At 38.3% G+C, this 25,345-nt stretch overlaps 1 protein-coding gene across 1 annotated transcript in view; it reads left to right on the top strand.

Moving 5' to 3' along the window:
• MACIR (macrophage immunometabolism regulator) overlaps positions 1–25,345 on the top strand; it is a 146,815-nt gene that overhangs the window by 58,616 nt on the left and 62,854 nt on the right. The window contains exon 5 of the transcript XR_008994026.1: positions 5,971–6,104. The gene's annotated coding sequence lies outside the window, so the exon portion shown is untranslated. The remainder of the gene's footprint in view (positions 1–5,970; positions 6,105–25,345) is intronic.

The following is a 25,345-nucleotide window of genomic DNA, read 5'->3' as shown; positions in this document are numbered from 1 at the left end:
AGACTGGGAGGCACAAAGGGACTTTGCTCTTGTGGCAGAACATGCGCTACTGGCTTGTGACCCCCACCATTGCCCTAGGCCATCTTGAAGGCTGCCCCACCCACAACAGCTTAGGGGATTAACCCAAAAGCTGCTCCCAGTGTGCAGTTAACCTGCACAGACAGCGGAGACAGGGAAGGCAACCAGCAAGTAGGAAGGGACTTTGTTCTTCTAGCTGACACATGTGCCACTATCTGGTGACCACTCCCACTGCCATGAAAGGCAGAAGAAATTTTTTCAGTACAAAATCCCTCAAACACCAGAGAGAGGGCTTGGTGAGACTGAAATTACCAATCTTCCTGAGAAAGAATTCAAAATAAAAGTCATAAGCATGCTGTTGGAGCTACAGAGAAATACTCAAGAGCTAAAGCATGAATTCAGGAGGGAGATAACTGAAATGAAACAAACAATGGAAGAATTCAAGAGCAGACTTGATGAGGTGCAAGAGACTGTTAACAGAATAGAAATCAGAGAACAGGAATACAGAGAAGCTGAGACAGAGAGAGATAAAAGGATCTCCAGAAATGAAAGAATGTTAAGAGAATTGTGTGACCAATCCAAATGGAACAATACCTGCATTATAGGGGTACCAGAAGAAGAAGAGAGAGAAAAAGGGATAGAAAGTGTCTTTGAAGAAATAATTGCTGAAAACTCCTCAAATCTGGGGAAGGAAATAGTCTCTCAAACCATGGAAATCCACAGGTCTCCCAACACAAGGACAAAACCAAGACATATAATAATTAAAATGACAAAGATCAAAGAAAAGGACAGAGTATTAAAAGCAACCAGAGAGAGAGAAAAAAGATCACCTACAAAGGAAAACCCATCAGGCTATCATCAGACATCTCAGCATAAACCTTACAGGCCAGAAGGGAATGATATGATACATTCAATGCAATGAAACAGAAGGGCTTCAAACCAAGAATACTGTATTCAGCAAGATTATCATTTAAATTTGGAGGAGGGATTAAACAATTCCTAGAAAAGTGAAAGCTGAGGGAATTTACCTCCCACAAACCATCTCTACAGTGTATTTTAAAGGGAATGCTCTAGATGAAAGTGCTCTAAGGCTAAAGAGCTGTTACCAGAGAAAATAAAGCCACAGCAAAAAGTAGATCAACCAAATACTAACTAAATGCAAAATAAAAGCAGCTTTCCACTAAATCAGTCAAGGGAAACACAAAGAGTATAGAATAAAACACCTAATAAATAAAGAGTGGAAGAGGAAGAAAAAGAAGGGAGAGAAGTAAAGAATCATCAGACTGTGTTTATAATAGCATAATAAGTGAGTTAAGTTAGATGGATAGATACTAAAAAAGTTCCTTTGAACCTTTGGTAACCATGAATCCAAAGCCTGCAATGGCAATAAGTACCTATCTATGAATAATCACCCTAAATATAAATGGACTGAATGCACCAATCAAAAGACACAAAGTAATAGAATGGATAAAAAAGCAGACCCTTCTATATGCTGCTTACAAGAGACTCACTTCAAACCTAAAGACCTATACGGACTAAAAGTGAAGGGATGGAAAAAGATATTTCATGCAAACAACAGGGAGAAAAAAAGCAGGTGTTGCAGTACTTGTATCAGACAAAATACACTTCAAAACAAAGAAAGTCACAAGAGACAAAGAAGGACATTACATAATGATAAAGGGGTCAGTCCAACAAGAGGATATGACCATTATAAATATATATGTACCCAACACAGGAGCACCTACATATGTGAAACAAATACTAACAGAATTAAAGGGGGAAATAGCACACAATGCATTCATTTTAGGAGATTTCAACACACCACTCACTCCAAAGGGTAGATCAACCAGACAGAAAATAAGTAAGGAGACAGAGGCACTGAACAACACAATAGAACAGATGGACCTAATCGACATCTACAGAACTCTGCACCCAAAAGGAGCAGAATACACATTCTTCTCAAGTGCACATGGAACATTTTCCAGAATAGACCACATACTAGACCACAAAAAGAGCCTCAGTAAATTCCAAAAGATTGAAATTGTACTAACCAACTTCTCAGATCACAAAGGTATAAAACTAGAAATAAATTGTACAAAGAAAACAAAAAGACTCACAAACACATGGAGGCTTCACAACATGCTCCTAAATAATCAATAGATCAATGACCAAATTAAAACAGAGATCAAGCAATATATGGAGACAAATGAAAACAATAACACAATGCCCCAACTTCTGTAGGATGCAGTGAAGGCAGTTCTAAGAGGAAAGTATACAGCAGTCCAGGCCTATTTGAAGAAGGAAGAACAATCCCAAATGAATAGTCTAAAGTCACAATTACTGAAACTGGAAAAAGAAGAACAAATGAGGCCCAAAGTCAGCAGAAGGAGGGGCGTAATAAAGATCAGAGAAGAAATAAATAAAATTGAGAAGAATAAAACAATAGAAAAAATTAATGAAACCAGGAGCTGGTTCTTTGAGAAAATAAACAAAATAGATAAATACCTAGCCAGGATTATGAAGGAAAAAAGAGAATCTATACACAAACAGAATGAGAAATGAGAAAACAAAAACCACAATGGACACCACAGAAATACAAGAATTATGAAAGAATAGTATGAAAATCTATATGCTAACAAACTGGATAACCTAGAAGAAATGAACAACTTTCTGGAAAAATACAACCTTCAAAGACTGACCCAGGAAGAAACAGAAAATCTAAACAGACTAATTACCAGCAATGAAATTGAACCAGTAATCAAAAAACTACCCTAGAACAAAATTCCCAGACCAGATGGATTCACTGATGAATTTTATCAGACATTTAGAGAAGACATAGTACCCATTCTCCTTAAAGTTTTCCAAAAAATAGAAGAGGAGGGAATACTTCCAAACTCATTCTATGAAGCCAGCATCACTCTAACACCAGATCCAGGCAAAGACACCACAAAAAAAGAAAACTACAGACCAATATCCCTGATGAACATAGATGCAAAAATACTCAATAAAATATTAGCAAACTGAATTAAAAAATACATCAAGAGGATTATACACCATGATCAAGTGGGATTCATCCCAGGGATGCAAGGATGGTACAACATTCAAAAATCCATCATCATCATCCACTACATTAACAGAAAGAAGGACAAAAACCACATGATCATCTCCATAGATGCTGAAAAAGCATTTGACAAAATTCATCATCCATTCATGATAAAAACTCTCAACAATATGAGTATAGAGGGCAAGTACCTCAACATAATAAAGGCCATATATGACAAACCCACAGCAAACATCATACTTAACAGTGAGAAGAAGCTGAAGGCTTTTCCTCTAAGATCGGGAACAATACAAGGATGCCCACTCTCCCCACTTTTATTCAACATAGTACTGGAGGTCCCAGCCGTGACAATCAGACAACACAAAGAAATAAAAGGCATACATATTGGTAAGGAAGAAGTTAAACTATCAGTGTTTGCAGATGATATGATTTTGTACATAAAAATCTCTAAGGAATCCACTCAAAAACTACTAGAACTAATATCTGAATTTAGCAAAGTTGCAGGATACAAAATTAATACACAGAAATCTGTTGCATTCCTATACACTAACGATGAACTAGCAGAAAGAGAAATCAGGAAAACAATTCCATTCACAATTTCATAAAAAAAAAATACCTAGGAATAAACCTAACCAAGGAAGTGAAAGACCTATATGCTGAAAACTACAAGACACTCTTAAGAGAAATTAAAGAGAACACTAATAAATGGAAATTCATCCCATACTCTTGGGTAGGAAGAATTAATATTGTCAAAATGGCCATCCTGCCTAAAGCAATCTACAGATTCAATGCAATCACTATCAAAATACCAACAGCATTCTTCATCAATATTGAACAAATAGTTTCAAAATTCATATGGAACCACAAAAGACCCCGAATAGCCAAAGCAATCCTGAAAAGGAAGAATAAAGCAGGGGGAATTATGCTCCCTGACTTCAAGCTCTACTACAAAGCCACAGTAATCAAGATAATTTGGTACTGGCACAAGAACAGTCCTGTAGACCAGTGGAACAGACTAGAGAGTCCAGATATTAACCCAAACATATATGGTCAATTAATATACAATAAAGGAGCCATGAATATACAATCAGGAAATGACAGCCTCTTCAACAGCTGGTGTTGGCAAAACTGGACACTACATGTAAGAGAATGAAACTGGATTGCTGTCTAACCCCATACATGAAAGTAAACTCAAAATGGATCAAAGACCTGAATGTAAGTCATGAAACCATAAAACTTTTAGAATGAAACATAGGCAAAACTCTCTTGAATATAAACATGAACAACTTCTTCATGAATGTATCTCTAGTGGCAAGGGAAACAAAAGCAAAAATGAACAAATGACACTATATCAAATTAAAAAGCTCTGTACAGCAAAGGACACCATCAGTAGAACAGAAAGTCATCCTACAGTATGGGAGAATATATTCATAAATGACATATCCGATAAGGGGTTGACATCCAAAATATATAAAGAGGTCATGCACCTCAACAAACAAAAAGGAAATAATCCAATTAAAAAATGGATAGAGTATCTGAACTGACACTTCTCCAAAGAAGAAATTCAGATGGCCAACAGGCACATAAAAAGATGCTCCACATCACTAATCATCAGAGATATGCAAATTAAAACCATAATGAGATATCACCTCTCACCAGTTAGGATGGCCACAATCCAAAAGACAAACAATAACAAATGTTGGCGAGGATGTGGAAAAGGGGAACCCTCCTACACTGCTGGTGTTAATGTAAACTAGTTCAACCATTGTGGAAAGCAGTATGGAGGTTCTGCAAAAAACTAAAAACAGAAATAGCATTTGACCCAGGAATTCCAATCCTTGGAATTTACCCTAAGAATGCAGGATCCCTGTTTCAAAAAGACATATGCACCCCAATGTTTATCACAGCACCATTTTCAATAGTCAAGATAGAGAAGCAACCTAAGTGTCTATCAGTAGATGAATGGATAAAGAAGATGTGGTACATATACACAATGGAGTATTATTCAGCCATAAGAAGAAAACAAATCCTACCATTTGCAACAACATGGATGGAGCTAGAGGGTATTATGCTCAGTGAAATAAACCAGGTGGAGAAAGACAAGTTCCAAATGATTTCACTTACCTGTGGAGCATAAGAACAAAGCAAAAACTGAAGGAACAGAACAGCAGGAGACTCACAGAACCCAAGAATGGACTAATAGTTACCAAAGAGAAAGGGACTGGGGTGGGTGGGTGGGAAAGGAGGGAGAGGGGGAATAAGAGGCATTATGATTAGCACACATAATGTAGCAGTGGGGCACGGGGAAGGCAGTATAGCACAGAGAAGACAAGTAGTGATTCTATAGCAACTTACTACACTGATGGACAGTGACTGTAATGGGGTATGTGGTGGGGACTTGATAATGGGGGGAGTCTAGTAACCACAATGTTGCTCATGTAATTATATATTAGTGATACTGAAATAAAATTTTAAAAAAGGTAACATGACACTGACACTTTCCAAATTATATTTCATGCTGCCTATTTGAGACCTTAAAGGATCGAGCAAATAAAATCAATTTTAAGGCCAGAGTGGTTGATGTCTACATACTTTTTAAATTAAGTACCAAACACTATGTAGCTAAATAGCAAAGAAACTAAATAACCATCAATGCTGTTATTATTTGGTGTTATTACTAAAAAGATGATATTGTCACTCAGTTTGCTACTTTGTGCAAAGCCAACTGATACTCACCAAAAATGAGCAGTCTAGTGTGAAGGTGTGTGTGAGTGTGTGTTCGCTACCTTGATGCTTACAAACACAAACAGTATTGTGATATAGTTAACTAATTTCAAACAAATAATAAAGTTTACAGTAGCCCCCTTTCACCCATGTTTTCTCTTCCACAGTTTCAGTTACCTGCAGACAGAAAGCAGTTGATCCTCTGAGGAGCCTACGGAAGGTCAATAGCAGCCTGACACTGCATCATTCACCCAGTTCCTCCCCTCACCTAGTCGTTTTATCTCATGTCATCACAGCAAGGGTGAGTACAGTACAGTAAGATATTTTGACAGAGACCAGATTTGCATAACCTTTATGGCAGTATATTGTTATATTAATAGTTACTGTTGTTAATCTTACTGTGCCTAATTTATAAACTTTGTCAAAGATATGTTTGCATAGGAAAAAGCATGATATGTATAGAATTTGGTGCTATCCACGTTTCAGGCATCCACTGGGGGTCTTGGAATATATCCCCTGCAATAAGAGGGGCTACAGGCATACCTCCTTTTATTGTTCTTTGCAAAGTTTGTGTCTTTTACAAATTGAAGGTTTGTGGTAGCCCTGCTTTGAGCAAGTCTTTCAGCATTATTTTTCCAACAGCATCTGCTTATTTCATGTCTCTGTGTCCCATTTTGGCAATTGTCATAATATTTCAAACTTTTTCATTATTATTATATCTGGTATGGTGATCTGTGATCAGTGATCAGAACTTGATCAACATTCAGGTGATGATTAGCATTTTTTTTAGCAATGAAGTGTTTTTAAATTAAGGTATGTATGTTGCTTTTTTAGACATAATGATATTGTTCACTTAACAGGCTACAATAGAGTGTAAACAAAACTTTTATATGCACTAGGAAACCAAAAAACTCATTTGATTCTCTTGATTGTAGTATTTGCTTTATTGTTGTGGTCTGGAACTAAACCTGCAGTATCTCTGAGGTATGCTTGAACTGTATTTTAAGATATTTAAGATATTTTAAAAGTTTAATTAATCAATTAGTCTATGTGCTTCTCAATCAAAGGTGTCAAATATTTTTATTATGAGAAACTATGCTGACAAAAATTCGAGGATCACACCCTCATGTTATAGTAATATGATTTAGTAGCTATTGAATGAGAAAATAACTTCTGAAGGATATTGGACCATATGCAAGTCTCACAGAAAAGTTAGAGAGCTTACCACAAACAGAAATATGAGGATATGTGCATTTGAGGGGTGTATATGTAGGTGGATACTAATTGGATAGAATCTGGGGAATGTAGCTATTGAACTCCCATGTCCAGGATGAAGAATAGTTTAGCCCTAGCTTTCCAATGACCGATTTTGAATGGATTTATGGGAAAACAAGACTTTAGGATATTTGAGGTTAGTGGCAAAGATTGGCTTGGTGGCTTTGAGGAGGAAGCATTGCAGGCCATTGGTATTTCACTGAAAAAGGTTTCGTGGCGGGCTGAGGATGATGAACAGACTGGGTGTGCACAGGCGCATCTGAGCTACGTGTGAGGTGATATAGGTCATCAAGGGGAAGGAAAAGAAGACTTAAACCCCATGACCCATTTTCATTTTCATTTCCCTGACCCAGTCAGTATTAACTTTAATTCCCAAGTTGCTTTGGCTTCTATGAGTTGATTCTTTATTTTGTACCGTAATCTTATGCTCTCCTATGTATGTTGTTTCTAGTTTACATTGGAAAATTAAAGAACTGTGCTCCAGATATGAGAAGAGTTAGGAAATTCAGACGGTTGATTGAATATCACCTGTGCTTTTTGAATGTTGAAGAGTGGAGGGAAAGCAAACTGTCTAACGGCGTTATGAGAATTTGGCCTTTTGGAACTCATCCAAAACTGTTCAGGCTTGGCTATGTAGAAATGTGATTTATAATTCAGTTTACAGGCAATATAACATAATAGTTTAAGATAGGGGATCTGGAGCAAGAATGCTTCAGTTCAGATCCAGTCTCTGCACCTTAATAACTGTATAACCTTGAACATAGTACTCAACCTCTTTGTGTCTCGATTTTATGACATGGAATTTTTTGAGGATTCAATGACAAAATCCACATAAATATCTTGGAATAGTGTCTGGGACTTAGAAAGAGCTCAACTAATGTTAGTTGTTTTTATTCTTCTTTCTCACTAGTGAGGTATTACCAGAGGTATTCTATAATACAAAATATGAATGTCAGCTTTTTTATTTGCATAAAACTGCTCACTGATCATTAGCATTAATTCTTGATAAGTCTAACTAGTGACTGTTAATATGCATTAAATCATTATTGTGAGAGGATAAAAATCTGACTTCAGTCCTTGACCTTAGCTAGTGGGTCTACTGCAGTACTCTCTGTTCAGTGTGTTCTCAAGAAACAAAGGCGCAGCTGCATTTTGTAACTAAGTATGAAGTAAATCTATTTATTTAAAGCTCTCAAACTTACCCAACCCAATTCTTAACTACAATCTATATCAGAATCAAGAAAATATTCTTTGAAAAAGCATAGGAAGCAAGTTGCGTTCCACATAACCCTAAACCCTAAACCCTAAACTCCCCAGCCACTATGCATTTTGACTTTGGATAATTTTTGAAGATAGGAAAAAAAATTAGCTTTTTTCCCTGTGCCATTTAGAGGTAAGTCATTACACCACAAGCAACAACAAGTACTCATAAGGGACAACATAGTGGCCTTACAAAATTAAGGAAATGATAACATTTTTTTTTAATTGCAGGTAAATTGGAGTCAATTATTCTTGGTCAGGCTAGAGATAATTTCTCAACTATTGCAATATAGTGAAGGCAAATATTGATTGAAACAAAGAACACAGCCTTAGGAAATTCTTCAGTGATTAGTTTGAATGCTTTATATTTGAACAATGGAATAAGTATCATTGAAGTTAATTGGCAGCCAATACTTTCTATGCAGTACAACTCACTTAGTTTATGCACCTAACAATGTAATGTCTAATTATGTGAACTGAAGTATCCTTCCATTAACATTAATACCCTTTTAACCCGGTATTTACACTTTATACAATATGTGATAGAGTACTGGTTGTATTAATCATTAATTGTACTGATTGTATTGGTCATTAATTAATCATTAATCTTTCTCAAACAATAGAATGTTAAAATTCTCCTTGAACAGTTTGAAAGCCCGTATGTACAACTCACAGTCATGTCACAATGAAGTTGGGCATTGAATCTATTGTAGATGTGTTTACTGAGGTTTATAAAATTTAGGGGACTTTCTTTATGTCAAATAGAGTTAATCAGTGGACAGAGATGACAACAATTTTTTGTGCAATTATGATATTACCAAGTTATTTATCTAGTTCAAATTCAATTCTCTTTTATGTCAAATCCAACCAGAGACATCAGCCTTCGAGCATTTTGGGTGGTTGACCTACAATTTGGCCAAAGAATGTGGTATCGATTATAGTTTGGGTTAGCAAGCCCTTTGCAGGCTCTTATCGATTGCTTTCATTTGCCAAGTTGCTTGTTGGAGGATTTCTTGTACTGAGCCAAGGACAGAGAAATAAAGACACAATTATTTCATGCAAAGCTTTGTACAGCCAACTCTAAATTAACTATACAAATTGGGGGCCAAAGAGTACAAAGTTAATTAAAATCTTCAGGTGATCTTTACATCTCATGTGTGTTCCAGCTTGTTCCTCTTCCAAATCTTTTGCAGAGCTACAAAGATAAAAAAAAAAAGGATTGACTTATGTATCACCCTGACCTTTTACTCTGCACATTGGCAAAGAAGGTAAAGAGCAGTGAAACAGAAAGTAGGCAGCAGAAGGAAATAAAGGCCTCAAGATCATCTGCTAGCATGTTAGGCTTAGTATAATCATGAGTTGACTGCTTTTAGATCTCTTTCCAAGATTGGGGGCAATGTGTTCAATTTTTATTTCTGAAAAAACTATAAACACTACTTTCACACCCCATAGTGCACTTAGTCCACTCTCACATTTGTGTGTGAGAATGGTTGTTAGAGTGTACATGTGGGCGGTGCTGGTGGTGGTGGTGATGTGTGTGTGTGTGTGTGTGTGTGTGTGTGTGTGTGTGTATTTGTGTGTGTGTGTGTTTGGAGGGAAGTAGGGTTCTAAAAAAAATTATAAACACTACACTCACACCCCATAGTCCAAAGGGGCTTGATTGCCTTACACTGAATTTTGCTCTGTTAGTAAAGAAGCTTTCATTGCTTTTGGGCAAGAAGGCAGACATGATGAGAGAATGTGGTCTGATACTTAGTTACAAAATGCAGCTGTGCCTTTGTTTCTTGAGAACACACTGGACAGAGAGTACTGCAGCAGACCCACTAGCTAAATGGACTTAGACTCAGGAGACACCAGGCCAAACAAACAGGGGAAAGATCAGTGAAAGGGTTACTGTCAAATGTACTAGATATTTCCCTTCAAATGTCATTGTTAAAATCTAGGTTAGTGTAAATCAGAGGTGGAGATTCTGAAACAAAGAGAAAAATAGAGAATAGATATTTGTTGCATTTCTTTCAACTATTTTTAGGTCTACCTTTTTGTAATAGGTTTTTGTAATGTGCCTACTATGGAATGTGTGTGTGTGTGTGTGTGGTGTGCTTGTGTGTGAGAATGGTTGTTAGAGTGTATATGTGGGTGGGGCTACTGGTGGTGTGTGTGTGTGTGTGTGTGTGTGTGTATGTGTCTGTTTGGAGGGAAGTAGGGTTCATCTTCTATCCAGGCAGGCCATTGGCCACTGAACAGATAAACCTTTGGCATCCTTAGTTTCTGGGGAAGCACAGATCAATGCTGAGAGGCTGGCTGTTTGCTCTGAAGTCTTTATTGCTCACCAGTGCCTGTGCTGGTGAGATTGTACACCAAGTCTGAGCCTTTTCCAAAAGCAGCCGCCCTGGAGCTCTACCCCACACACACCACATTCCAGTTGAAAATCTTTTTGATCTGCTTTAGGAAGAGAGAGTGAATGAATGAGAGTGGAGTGAGAGGGAAAGTGAGAGGGAGAGGGAGGGTGGCTTAAGGAGAGACAGAGTGAGGGAGCTCTGCACTGCTGTTGACCTCTGACATCACTAGCACGCCATGGAGTTTCTTCTTGTGGGGATTCTCTTGGACCATGGGAGTTGTCTGGGTGCCCGGGCTGTCAGAGTGTCTCTGGAGGCACTTCTCGGATTATTTGCAACTTCTATAAACTAGCTGAGGACTAACTAATGTGTTGCTGGGTGGCTTCACAAACGGGCAAAGAACATTTCGACCAACTGTATCTGGCACAAAATTAATCTTTTCAACCTTTGACTAAAAAGCCCTGCAGCTACTCAAAGCCCAGATTCACATTAATCCACAGCATCCCCCTTTGGACAGATAATAATTTACCTTCCTTAGATAACGATTTTTAAAAAAGGAGGATATCTCTACTTTTTGTTATCAGGTATGTATACAAGGTGACTCTACTTCAATAATTGCAATGGCCAGAGGAGAATTATTGCTTCTTAATTCTGTGACTCTGTTTTGTCCTCAGAGGTGTATCCAAAAAAATCAATGTCAGCTGGCTTTAGAGGAAATGTTTTTAATGGGCCTGCTGCTTCCACGTCTCCCTGGGATGCTTGATCAATGTCTCTGCACCAATGATAGAAGCAGCCCAGTTCTAGGCAGACCATCTCAGGGGCTCAAATGCTTACAGAGGTCAGACAGATGTTATGAATGTGTGGAGCAATTAGGAATCTGACAACAGGGAAAATGGGGGCTGTGTGAAATTGGAGAGAGTATCTCTCATGTTAAAGGAGGCAGCTGCTGCCCGTGTCAGTCAGCTGCTGCCATGAGGGAGTGAGAGCACCGTGTTCCGGGGGCACTCTTCTGGTTTCCCTTTGTATCTACCACAAGACACAGATGAAGTTGGGCTCACATACAGTTAAACTCGGGAATGAGTCACAGAAGAAAAACATTAGGAAATCCTCTGACATTAAAATATTTCACGGAGGAGCATGTCAGTTTCCTGGGGCTAACATTCCCAAATCCCACAGATTGGGAGGCTTCACCAGCAGTTTATTTTCTCACAGTTCTGAAGGCTGGAAATCCAAGACCACGGTGCCGGCCGGTGCTGTCTCCTGAGGCCTCTCTCATCTGGCAGATGGCCACCTTCGCCCTGGGTCCTCACATGAGCTTTTCTGTGCTCAAACATCCCTGGAGCTTAAAATTCCCTCTGTGTGCAAATGCCCTCTTCTTATAAGGACATCAGTCAGATTGGACTGGGGCCCACTCTAGTGGTCTCATCTTAATTTAATCATCTCTTTAAAGGCTCAACTCCAACTCCAAATACAATCACACTCTGATGTACTGGGGTTTGGCACGTCAATGTACGAATTTTGAGGGGACACAAATCAGCCCATAAGAAGGTGGAAGCCCACAGTCTGGGTTCTGTAGAGGCAGGCAACGTGGGCATCTGCACCCTGCTCTCCTCACTGAGACCAGCAGACAAGTGCGTATTATAAACCAGGAGGGAGCATCGCACGTGCAGTGACTTAATTAGTGGTTTAAGCCTATCCCCAGACAAGAATCCCCAAAGAAACTTGTGATTAATACAAATTATAAAAGCTGTTAGGTAGAGTATGGAAATACTTGACTCCTGCAGCAGAATCAACTTTTTCAGCATTGTGAGCCTTATTCTGCTCTGGAGAAGGCATCGTCCTTAAATAGTCAGTAATTGGTACTTCAGTGTCTTCCGGCATTTGCCACCAAGCACAGCCCCTATTTTCAAAGACAAAGCATTTTTGGTGAGGAATGGTGGTATATGCTCTCTCTCTGCCCGTTGCCACAGTCTCAGAAGTCAGTAAATGCTCAGCCTTCCAGACGGAGGCTCCCACACTGATGACGTGGACAACCGTGCAGATGGCTTTTTCTGGTATGTAAAGCTGAGTTTACCTCTTGTGAAAATGAAGTGCATAGTAGAACTGAATATTCTAGGGATGTGCTTTCTTTAAGTGAAGAAAAAAGTACATGTGCTTTTTGTTGCCTGGGATGAAAACCAACGATATCGATCTGGTAATTTAAGAGCTTGGCCCCGGATGTTCTCACGTCACATTTCTGTAACTTCACTCAGTCACTGGAGGAGTGAAATGCTGCTGTGAGTGCTGAAGCATTTTTGCAGTCCTCTGGTTAGAACATCTAAATGCACTATCACATCTGGAACCCTAGGAAGTAGCTCTTCTGGAAAAGCCACAGGGAGCAAACATCTGGGAGTGGATACTTGACCTAAGCTACCCTCTCCAGTTTCTTGAGAATTTGGAATTGGGTCTCAGAGGCTTTAGTCTATCCCTATTGGATGTGAGGGGATGGAGAAACAGGGTCTTTGGGTGGGGGTGGGGGTCATATGTGGGCCATGTGCCTCCCAGAGAGAGCCAGTTTGTAGAGAAAAAAAGGAGACAAACCAAGAGAAGTGGAAATAGGCGCTTCTTACCATTGAGGGTAATGTCTTGTGTAATCACAGTTCTTAACCCCCAGTTCCTTGTTTCCTTCCCTGGTATGGCCCAAATGCATTTTCTGCCCTTTTAGTTTAATGAAATATCTATGTAACTTTCTAGTAAATATTAGCATTTGCTTAAGAGAGGCTGAAAGGTTCTGTTTCTCATAATTAGATATATATCCCAGACCAGGAAAAGTAATCAATGAATCATAAAAATCATCATCCAGTTCTGAATAACCATCTCAAATCATTCAGTTTCTTTCTTCCTAAGAGGTTTATAGTCAATTGTAGATTTTTCCATTAGTTTATACTCCAAGTTTTGAAGGAGCAAATATGATCATTTTTACTTCCTGGTTTATGTTACTTATGATCAGATTTTCTATAGTTTGAAAGTTTTATTTCTGAAATATGGGAGACAAGTATGCTAATTTTAATGCAACAGTTTTTAACATGCTGCTGGTCCATATTAGTGCCTCAATAAATACCATGGACTGATTCATTTTGACTTCTTTTCTAAGTCCTTCATGTGCCACAAAGCTTTGTATTTGGGTAATACCCTGCCCTGGCTTCTGGGTAGATACTGACCTGGGCTGTGCTGTGAAGGACCTGTGTTAAAATTGGTGCAACAAATCTGTCAGCTGACTGAATTCAAATACTGTCAATGTAGTCCAAATTTCTTATCTCTTTTCTTACTTATGTGCTGTGGGGGTTGCCAAGGACTCCAGTCCAGAGAAGTTTAGGGCTCCATGAAGATTCATTGTGTTGAGTAAGATATGGGTTGATATGCTGTTTGAGTAATGGTGTGGTTTGGATCTGCATTACTTCTCTAAAATCACTCCGTGTGTAGTCACTCGGATAATCAGGGCCAGGCCTAAAGTAGGCTGGCTATCGCTGTCAGGTGTAAAGCCCATGGGATTTTTAACACCAGAAACGTATTCTGATGAGCTTGTCCTTTGGAAGAAAACACTCTCCAGTTACTGTGATTTGACAGTTTTGCCTTCAGCTCTAGAAGCTGCTGCCGGGAAATCTGTGGTGCATCCTGAGGGCAGCCCCAGCGGAGCTGCTACCTGCGCTGTAGGCAAGAATCTAGCCCCCTTAGGTCAGGGCTTTCTTCAGTCCTTCATTTGTGCTTTTTACAAAAGGAAGGTGAAACCTTATATGTATATAATTAAAAGTGGCATGTGTAGAATGATGTGAATATAATTAACACTACTGAGCTGTACACTTAAAATGGTTAGATGATACATTTTATAGTATGTGTATTTTACCACAATTAAAAATAAAATAATTAAAAAGTGACTTACGATCTTATTCTTACCTAGGTTTGCCTGAGGTCACAGGTAAGTGCTCTTGAGGGCTAAAGTGATCCCTCTGATTTTACATTTATATTAAATGTTTTCTGGAATTAGCACTATCCTGCCATTCACCTTGAATGACAAATATTCTCAAACATCTCATAAATACCCCTGCCTTCCTCCTGTCCACTTCCCTCCCATGAACATCTATGGCTATGGAGTATTTAGGTATCTGGAACCAGAGAGATGAGAAACAGGATTTGCTCTCTGCCCTCATGGGGCTCCAGTCTGGTGCAATGACTGACAAACAAATAGTGGGGCAAACATTTCAATAAGATGTGTGCACTTGATGTTTAGGAAATCCTAGAAGGAGCATCAGCTAAGTCTGCAGGGTAGGTAGCAGGTGGACATGTGGGCTCAGCAGAGGAGGTAATGTTTGAACGGAGTCAGGAGGAGTGAGGAAGGGGTGGCTAGGGGAAGAAAGGAGGACAGGGCCTTGCAGAAAGATGGGACACCCTCTAGGAAGTTGCAAAGCATGAAATACTGCAGAGAAATTTACATCTTTGGTGACTAGTATTTTTGTGAGAAGGAGTTGGTAAGAGGCTGGGGAAGGTGGGAAGTGGCAAGAAATGAGGTCAGAGGAAAAGACAGGGTACCATCAAATCCTGGCGTACCCTGCTCAAGAGACTGGATTTTATCCTAACACTTCCTCTAAATGTTTGGAATAGAATCATGGAAAGAATTTAAATAGGAATTCAAATGACATCAGATTTATGGTTTAGAAAAATCACCTTGACACTGCTGTGGAAATGAGTTAAAATGGAAGCAACTGGATGACTTTTCAGTCATTTAGATGAGTAATGACAAAGGTGTGAACTAAAGCTGTGGGATCGGAAGAAGAGAGTTGAGCAGTATAAAAGTGACTGGATATGAGAGGAGTGGAGGAGAAGAAGGAGAAATCAAGAATGGGTAACTTTTTGAATGCTACACAGGATTTGTGCCTTTCAATATTAAGGAAATTCCCTTCCTCAAACTAACTGTAGCTAATCATAGATGTCCTCAAGTGTTTAGGGATAAAGTGTTCAGATGTCTACAATCTACTTTCTAATAAGATAGATTGATGGAAGGCTAGATGGACTGATATGTAATAAAGCAAATATAGCACAAATGACAGAGTAGAAACTAAATATATAGGTATTTACAGAACAATACTTTCAATTTTTTTATAACACTGATAATTTTCAGAATAAAATGCAATTTGGGAAAAATACAGGCAAATGACCATAAAAACCATGCATTGCTCTATATATAATGTACATAAAACATTGCTTACCCCAGAATAGTTTATTCCACTTAGAAACTAGTGTAATTGACTTTGAGTACTGAGTGTGAAATGAGAAGAATTAGTTATTTTTGAAAAACAGTAAGAACTTCCAGATTTTGTGTGTGACAAGGGCTATGATTATGCCCTTAAGCATGGTAGAGAATCCGGGGAAAAGTATAGATTTGGGCTAAGGGAACATAGTGAGGATTATTTTATATTTGGAAATACTGGGTAGTTTTACTTTAGGAGCTTCTAACTATTTAGACGTAAGAGACTTCTCTCTCGCCGTTTCTGTTCTGAACTGCTCGTCTGCCTTGTGCTCTGGGTTTAAGTTTCATCATAGGCAGAATGTACCTGAGGCTGATACCTTTCCTTTTGTAAAAGCTTAAATATTTTCCACCTGTACAACATTTTCCATAAGCAATAAAAATGAGTTTAAACATATATTCCCTAGAACCTAATTTGAAATATAGTCCTTTTTAATGTTGGTATCATAACTAGATTGACCAGCATGACAAGGAAAACTGGAAATGACCTAGTATTTATATTCTACAGCTTGTTTCCATGGACATGTAGCATATTCTGCTTCTATAAGCCTGAGTGTTCTTTTACTGAAGTCAGAAGTTGCCAAGGTTAACCCTACTCCGTAGTTCCTACATAGTCAGATGGGAGGCAAGGTTTCACAGATTTAAATCAGGATCTCGCTATTCACTTTTTAGTTTCCCCTGACCACCTGTCATCCTAGTGTCTTCTGTCTTGAAAACTCACCCCCAATCCTGATTTATGTTTTCTCAGATACAGGGTAGGAAGGATCAGCTCCACTGCAGGGTCAGCCTCTGTTGTGTGTCCTCCTGTGTGAGTCCTACAGGCTTCATTTCGACACCTTGCTTCACATGTGGTTTTGCCTTGACCTCAATTTCAGCTGCAGATCCTTCTCTGCCCTTCCCAGCAGTGAGGAGCTCCCTGGCTTCTTTGATGGCCATCTCCCTGCTGCTCCTCATCCAGAAGTACCACCACTGTGTCCTTCTTGAGTCACTGCACTCAAGTAACAGGACATGGTGGAGTCTCTGCTAACCCTGGCTTTATCTTGCACAGAGTAAGATTAGAAAATGTTTCAGAAATGGTTTGTGAAGTATTGAGTCAATTCTTAAGCAGAACCCAACATAATTTCTTGCTTATTTCATCTCAGTTTTGAAAATTTAATGCCGTCCTTTAGCTTTGGTCAGTCATTTGATCAATTCAGTTCTCTGCGATCTGCTTCCTGGGAGGTTCTCCTCAGGGTCCCAGTCAACGCACATTCATCAAGGACCTATTCAAGCTTATCACTGGAGATAAAGAGGTGGATAAATCACAGTATCTGTCATCAAAGTTTTGTCAATCGCAGTTTGGTGAGAGAGATGAGCTAATAGTTAACATATAGCAGCGATTCTCAAAAGGCTGTATACAGAATAATCCAGGGTAAGGCCAGATAAGATGCAGAGCCTGGAGCCCATCCTTAGAGTGATGTATTTTATACAGCTGCCAAAATGCATTTTCAGTAAATGTGTGCTGGTGGGTGGGCTGGGGAACAGCAGGGGTGGGTCTGAGGCAGATGGTGTGAGAACCATACTTTGAAAAACACTGCAAGGCAGTGTAGAAGGGTTATAGTACAGGTGTCTATCCTGGGTGCCTGGGAGCCAAGGAGAGGAGGGTCGCCTCAGCTGAGGGAGGTGGTTGCAGGGTGGGGAGGCTGCAGAAAAGAGGTTTTATTGACTGACTACACTATCTCCTCCCACACCATCTGCGGGGATGAAGTCATAAAATCTCCTTCTCCTTGACCCTTTGTCTCTAAAACCTCTCCCAAAGTATTTTCTGCCTGATGTATAGTGTGCGCCCTTGTCTCTTCTATGTGTTTTTATATTTTCTTTTTACTAAACAAATTATCCTATCTGATACTTCATGGGTTTTGTGCATCTTTTCTCATTTCTAGACATGTTTGTGATTTTTGTAGCCATTTCCTCCAAAACTGAGTTTCTCATCCTTATTTCTGAATTTTAGTTACTGCATATGCTTTTTGTCTTTAGCAAACAGGCTGTTTTCCTTAACTGTGAACTGAAAAAAACAACCCTTACCTCACCCAGACAATTAATGTCTTATTTGCTTCTAACAGTTTGAAAGTAGGATATGAGGTATTGTTTTTGTGTAAGTGGACTGCAGAGGACATGTTGAACCAAGAACATACGTTTTCTTTCTATAAATCCATTAGCTTGAATAGGCACAAGTCTAGGTTTTCCTCTTGGGAATTTGCTGAGAGAGCCTACTCAGGCAGACCAGGTTAGAGCAAGTGATGATAAGTGTGTTTGGAAGGTTATCACAGGATAGCTTAGCACCTTTATGTTTGTGTCTTTGAATTTACACGTTGATGTGGAAATGTGTAAAATCTATCACATGCAAATCTTCATGAGGTTAGTCTCTCAAACAAACTATCGCTGAGAAGTGAGAAACAATGTCAAGCTTTTTTTATGTCCAAGTATCATTTCCCTTATACTGAAATGTTGAAATACAGAGCCAGTTTTTGTGTTATGTTGGCAGGGAGGTGTGATGGGAAAAGTTGTGGCATACATTTTATGGAAAATGCTGTGGATTGTATTCCCCCCAAATCCATCTGTTGAAGCTATAACACCTCATGTGACAGTATTTGGAGAAGGGCTTTTAGGAGGTGATGTTGAATGAGGTCACAGGGTGAAGTCCTAATCTGATAGGACTGGTGGCCATATATGAAGAGAATGAGAACTCTCTCCCACACAGCCACTGAAGAGAGGCCTGGTGAGTGCATAGTGAGAAGGCTGCCATCTGCACGCCTGGAAGCAAGCCCTCACTAGGCCACCACCGACCATGCTGACACCTTAGTCTCAGACTTCTAGCTTCCACAACTGTGAGAAAATACATGTCTATTGCTTATGCCCCCAGTCTATGGCATTTTGTTTTGGCACCCAAGCCAACTGACAGAAGACATACTGGACAGCCTGGGAGTCCATGGTCTGGGTTCTGGTGCCCTTAGCTCCTGTGGCTCTGTAAGTTCCATGGGACCTCACTTTCCTCCACAGAATAATGGAGTAAGACTAGTGGACTCTTAAGATATTAAAAAAAATTTTTTTTGTTATCATTAATGTACAATTACTTGAACATTATGGTTACTAGACTCCCCCTATTATCAAGTCTCCCCCACATACCCCATTACAGTCACTGTCCATCAGCGTAGTAAGATGCTATAGAATCATTACTTGTCTTCTCTGTATGTACTGCCTTTCCCATGTCCACCCCCCTACATTATGTGTGCTAATCGTAATGCCCCATTTTCCCCCTTATCCCTCCCTTCCCACCCATCCTCCCCAGTCCCTTTCCCTTTGGTAAAGTCCATTCTTGGGTCTGTGAGTCTGCTGCTGTTTTGTTCCTTCAGTTTTTTCTTTGTTGTTATACTCCACAGATGAGTGAGATCATTTGATATTTGTCTTTCTCCACCTGGCTTATTTCACTGAGCATAATACCCTCTAGCTCCATCCATGTTGTTGCAAATGGTAGGATTTTTAAAAATCTTATGGCTGAGTAATATTCCATTGTGTTAATGCACCACATCTTCTTTATCCATTCATCTACTGATGGACACTTACGTTGCTTCCATTTCTTGGCTATTATAAATAGTGCTGTGATAAACACAGGGGTGCATATGTCTTTTTCAAACTGGGCTGCTGCATTCTTAGGGTAAATTCCTAAGAGTGGAGTTCCTGGGTCAAATGGTATTTCTATTTTTAGTTTTTTGCAGAACCTCCATACTGCTTTCCACAATGGTTGAACTAGTTTACATTCTACCAGCAGTGTAGGAGGGTTCCCCTTTTTCCACATCCTCGCCAACATTTGTTATTGTTTGTCTTTTGGATGTTGACCATCCTAACTGGTGTGAGGTGATATCTCATTGTGGTTTTAATTTGCATTTCTCTGATGATTAGTGATGTGGAGCATCTTTTCATGTGTCTGTTGGCCATCTGAATTTCTTCTTTGGAGAAGTGTCTGTTCAGATCCTCTGCCCATTTTTTTATTGGATTATTTGCTTTTTATTTGTTGAGGTGTGTGAACTCTTTATATATTTTGGATGTTAACCCTTAATTGGATTTGTCATTAATGAATATATTCTCCCATACTGGAGGATGTCTTTTTGTTCTACTGATGGTATCCTTTGCCGTACAGAAGCTTTTTAGTTTGATATAGTCCCACTTGTTCATTTTTGCTTTTGTTTCCCTTGCCTGGGAAGATATGTTCATGAAGAAGTTGCTCTTGTTCATGTCCAAGAGAATTTTGCCTATATTTTTTTCTAAGAGTTTTATGGTTTCATGACTTACATTCAGGTCTTTGATCCATTTTGAGTTTACTTTTATGTACGGGGTTAGACAATAATCCAGTTTCATTCTCTTACATGTAGCTGTCCAGTTTTGCCAACACCAGCTGTTGAAGAGGCTTGCATTTCCCCATTGTATATCCATTGCTCCTTTATCATATATTAGTTGACCATGTATGCTTGGGTTTATATCTGGACTCTCTAGTCTGTTCCACAGGTCTATGGGTCTGTTCTTGTGCCAGTACCAAGTTGTCCTGATTACTGTGGCTTTGTGTAGAGCTTGAAGTCAGGGAGAATAATTCCCTCTGCTTTATTCTTCCTTCTCAGGATTGCTTTGGCTATTCAGGGTCTTTTGTGGTTCCATATGAATTTTAGGTAAAATTTTTAATTATTTTTGAATATATATTCTATTTACATGAAATCAACTGCTTTGTTGAAGATCATATAACGTTGAGCCTGGAATAATCTTAAAGACCTTTCTTTCCTAACTTAATGGTAAACTGAGGCCTCAGCAGATTAAGTGGCATGCCTTTCCCAATGTCACACTGATGGTCCTGCCAACTCCTGGCAGGGCCTGAGTTGTAGTTTCCTTCTTTGTTCCTCTTCCTATTACACTGCTGAGTGGGTTTCCAACTGTTAAATGGGAATAATGTTTTCTCTCATGGGTCTACCTTATTGGGAAAATGTTAATAAGTTGGAAAATACCAAGCTTTTTAGAATAGTTTTTTATTATATTGTGATAATTTATAATGAAAATATCCTATAAATGTTTTCTTTTAAAGTTACTTATTATTGAATTTAAGTATTTCCCTCTAAATGTTTATTAATAATGATGCCAATATACAGTGTTATTTTATTTAAAAATTATTTTTTCCAAGTAATACATGCATATGGTAATTAATCAAATAATACAGATGAGTTTATGATGAAAAGTAAGTTGCTCACCCATACTTCTCCATTCCCAATTATTCTCTCCAAAAGCAAAATCTAAAATTTCAAAGCTGTTACTTTTAAAATTTCTTTTGATGATTATCTTGATAACTTTAGAGAAGGTACTTATTCTTGTACTCATCCATAAATCAATAAACCACATCCATACACTTCCTATTAAGAAAGTTGAGGGAATAAGTCACTTAGATTACTCTCCTGTCCTCATCTCCCATGCTAAACTTTCATCTTAATATTATTTTTAGTTTTTCTAAAAAAATATATAAAACTCACTTCTGGGCAGGGTATTTTTATTCCTCATTTTTTAAAATGAGTATATCTAAATGGTAGAACAGCTAGTTTATCTCACTTTTCCTTTCCTATTTCTACATCCTCCTATCAGTTACACTTTTGTTTTTACATTGTCAAGGTCAACATTTACATTCCATTCTGCAACCACAAATGTGTCTTTTATGCTTGTCCAGATCTTAACTCTAAATCTTGAAAACCAGTAAAACAACATTTAATATTTTATTCTGAAAGAATGCTTTGGGACCCCAAGTATTCTGTGCAAATGGAAGTTGGAAATTTGCCACTCAGGCAATTTTGGATTAAAAATCATATTCATTTGAACTATAATGGGGGATAAATATGCTATTATTCTCTACATTGCTTTTAAAAACTTATTTGAAATAAATAAAATGCCAGAAAGATTGCCATGAATATCATTTAAATAATTTTTAAAAGCCTTAATTTTTATAAAATCAGTATTTCTAGTTTGGTGCAAAAGGTCTGATTAGACACTGAATTAAATTGTATTGTCTAGATAGTGACACTTTGACAACTGGCTTACTCATTGAATTCAGCAAAATTCTACCTTTAATATGCTTCTATAAAATTATTACATGTAACTAAACCAGAATTTCACTATAAATCATCCTTAGAGTCATGCCAAAGACCTCGTTATTATTAAAACGGTAAAAGTTGGTTTGGGATGAAGGGAAGATCTTGCAACCTCCTGTACTGAATTCTGCTATGTCCAAAGAACTGTGTAGGTGGTTTCAGTGACCTTTGGGCCAAAAGTGTTTATATTTTTAATTATATTAACAACTTTAATATGTTGCCTTTTTTGTGACCATATTTCCAGTATGGTTGCTAGGGAATTATTTGTATAGAAAGGACTACAAATTGCTATGCCTCTTTGATGAAAATATGTTCTTGAGCTTCCTTGACTATTTAGCATTTCATGTCTTACAGACATAAATCCTAGAGCTAAACTTAGCTCTCGTAGCTCTGTATATTTTCACTTCCCCACGGGTAGTTATATCATTTCTGAGGTAAGAAATCAATACAGAATAGGTTCTCTAAGTAAGCACTAAACCAGCACCAAATATAGCACTGATAAGCAGTTAGTGTCTTCCTGTTTGTGATTTTCATCAGGGCTAGAAAGCTGACTAATACCAGGGTTTGAGCTCTGCAGAGAACTAGATGGTCAAAGAATATCTGAGACAGTCTTTGTATTTGTCATGATGCCTGGAGGTTTCTATTTCCACAATGGATTGCAAAGAAACTCCCTTGTAAGGCCCTTAACTCCTGATTAAATTATATTTTTCATTATGACAAAATTTATTATGAAATAAAGTCACTATGTTTCAATAGTTTCTTCTAAATTATAAACTCCTAGAGAGCATTCATTATGCTCTATCTTCTTTATATCTTTTAGAATGTACTACAAGATGCTTCTCACACATGAGAGAGTTGGCAATTTTTTGTCTGGCACTGTGCTAATCAATTTAGATGCATTATTTTCTTTAATTCTCATAACAAGTTCATGAAAGAGGTACTGTTTAGTCCCATTTCAAAGGTGAGAAATTTAAGGAAATGAGAGATTAAATCACTTGACTAAAGGCAAATAGCTAGTTATATGACAGAATCAGAATCGGTCTATGCACTTGAACTCTTTCAGAATGTCATATAGTTAGAATCATACAGTGTATACCCTTTGCAAATTGACCTATTTTATTTGATAATAGGGGTTTATGGTTCCTCCATGTTTTTTCACAGCTTGACAGTTCATTTCATTTTAGTGCTGAATAATATTCCATTGTCTGGGTGCACCACAGTTTATTTATCCATTCACCTACTGAAGGACATCTTGGTTGCTTCCAAGTTTTGGCAACTGTGAATAAAGTTGCTATAAACATTCACATACAGGCTTTTCTGTGGATCTAAGTTTTCAACTTCTTTGGGTAAATACCAAGGAACATGATTTCTGGATTGTAAAGTAAGAGTATGATTAGTTTTGAAAGAACCTGCCAAACTGTCTTCCAAAGTAGCTGTACTATTTTCCATCCCACCACCAATGAATGAAAGTTCCTGTTGCTCCAGCATTTGGCATTGTCAGTGTTCTGGATTTGGACCATTCTAATAGGTGTATAGTGGTATCTTGTTTTAACTTGAAATTCCCCAATGACATATGGTATTGAACATTTTTTCACATGTTTACTTTACATCTGTATATCTTCTTTGGTGAAGTGTCTGTTCAAGTCTTTGGCCAATTTTTCATCTGGTTATTTACCTTCTTGTTGAGTCTTAAGAGTTCTTTGTATATTTTGGATAATAGTCCTTTTTCAGATGTATCTTTGCAAATATTTTCTCCTAGTCTGTGGCTTGTTTTTTCATTCTCTTGACATTGTCTTGTACAGAGCAGAAGTCTTTAATTTTAACAAAGACTAGCTTATCAATTATTTCTCCCATGAACTGTTCCTTTGCTGTTGCATCACCAAACCCAAGGTCATCCAAGTTTTCTTCTATCTTACTTTCTAGGAGTTTTATAGTTTTGTGTTTTACATTTAGGTCTGTGATTCATTTTGAGTTAATTTTTGTGACAGATGTAAGGTCTGTGTCTAGAATTCATTTTTGTGCATATAGATGTCCTTATTCCAGTCCCATTCTTTGAAAAGAGTCTTTGCCCATTGTATTACCTTTTATCCTTTGTCAAAGATCAGCTTACTGTATTGAAGTGGGTCTATTTCTGGGCTCTATTCTTTCCCATTGATCTGAATTTACCCTCTCTACTGTGGCCACCATGGAAAGCAGCCAGTCTAGCCAACTGGAGGATGAGAGGCCATGTGAAGGAGGATCAAGGCTTCCTAGCTGTTGGCCAGCACTCACTCCTAGACATGTGAGCAAGGCCATTGTAGATGGCCCAGTCTGGGCATCTCTCTAGCTCAATGAAATCATATGATTGAGTCCAGGCAAAACCAGACCAGACTGCCCAGCCAAGCCACAGAATCATGAGAAATACTAAATTACTGTTGTTTTAAGACATGAAGTTTTATGTGGTTTGTTATACAGCAACAGATAACTAATATAATAACCAAAATCTAATGGTCCTTGGCAGCATTTTTAAGCCTCAATTAAAGAGATGATTAAATTAAGTGATGTGTTAATAAGTTTGCAAATATTTATAAGATTTCATGGTGAGTCTTGGAGAACTCCTCTTCTGTATTTAAACAAAGAAGAAACCACAAATGAAGAGTCACTGTTCTGTGCCAGAAAGTTAGCTTATGAAAATTACACCTCAGTGAAATAAAAGGGCAAGTTGTATCTTAAATAGTCTGTCTAACTACAAAAAGCAATTTATGTGTATGAGTTCTTGGTTTCTGGGAGAACATTATCATCAGTCTAGTAACAGTCAGGATGTACTTGTATAGACAGTGCTAATTTTATATTCTGGTCTGATCCTAATTGATTTTGTAGATCACAGAGGTTACTGATACTCACTGAAACAGCTTAAGGGATTGGGGCCCTGCTGGCTGAGTAGGGACTCGTTTTGTATGTATGGTATCTGGAGAGGCTCAAAAAGTAGCAGTGATAGGAAAGGGGAGGAGAAGCCCAAGAAAATATTTTTGATCTTTATGGCTTTGCTTGGGTCTGTGATGTCCAAAGAGCCACAGATGCCCATTTCCTTCTAATGATGGAAAGAAAATCCCACATCCTGCCTTTATGACTTGTAGTAGCAGAAATTTGAGTTGGGTTACAATACGGAAAAAGAGAGCTAATGGAATTTTACAAGATCACTGATTAATAGAAATCCTTCCTGTAAAATATTAGATATATGCTTCATATTAGAAAT

Source organism: Manis pentadactyla, chromosome 2, assembly GCF_030020395.1.
Source record: "Manis pentadactyla isolate mManPen7 chromosome 2, mManPen7.hap1, whole genome shotgun sequence".
NCBI classification, from domain to species: Eukaryota; Metazoa; Chordata; class Mammalia; order Pholidota; family Manidae; genus Manis; species Manis pentadactyla.
Note: the sequence above shows the minus strand (reverse complement) of the source record. Positions and strands in the feature narration are given on the sequence as shown.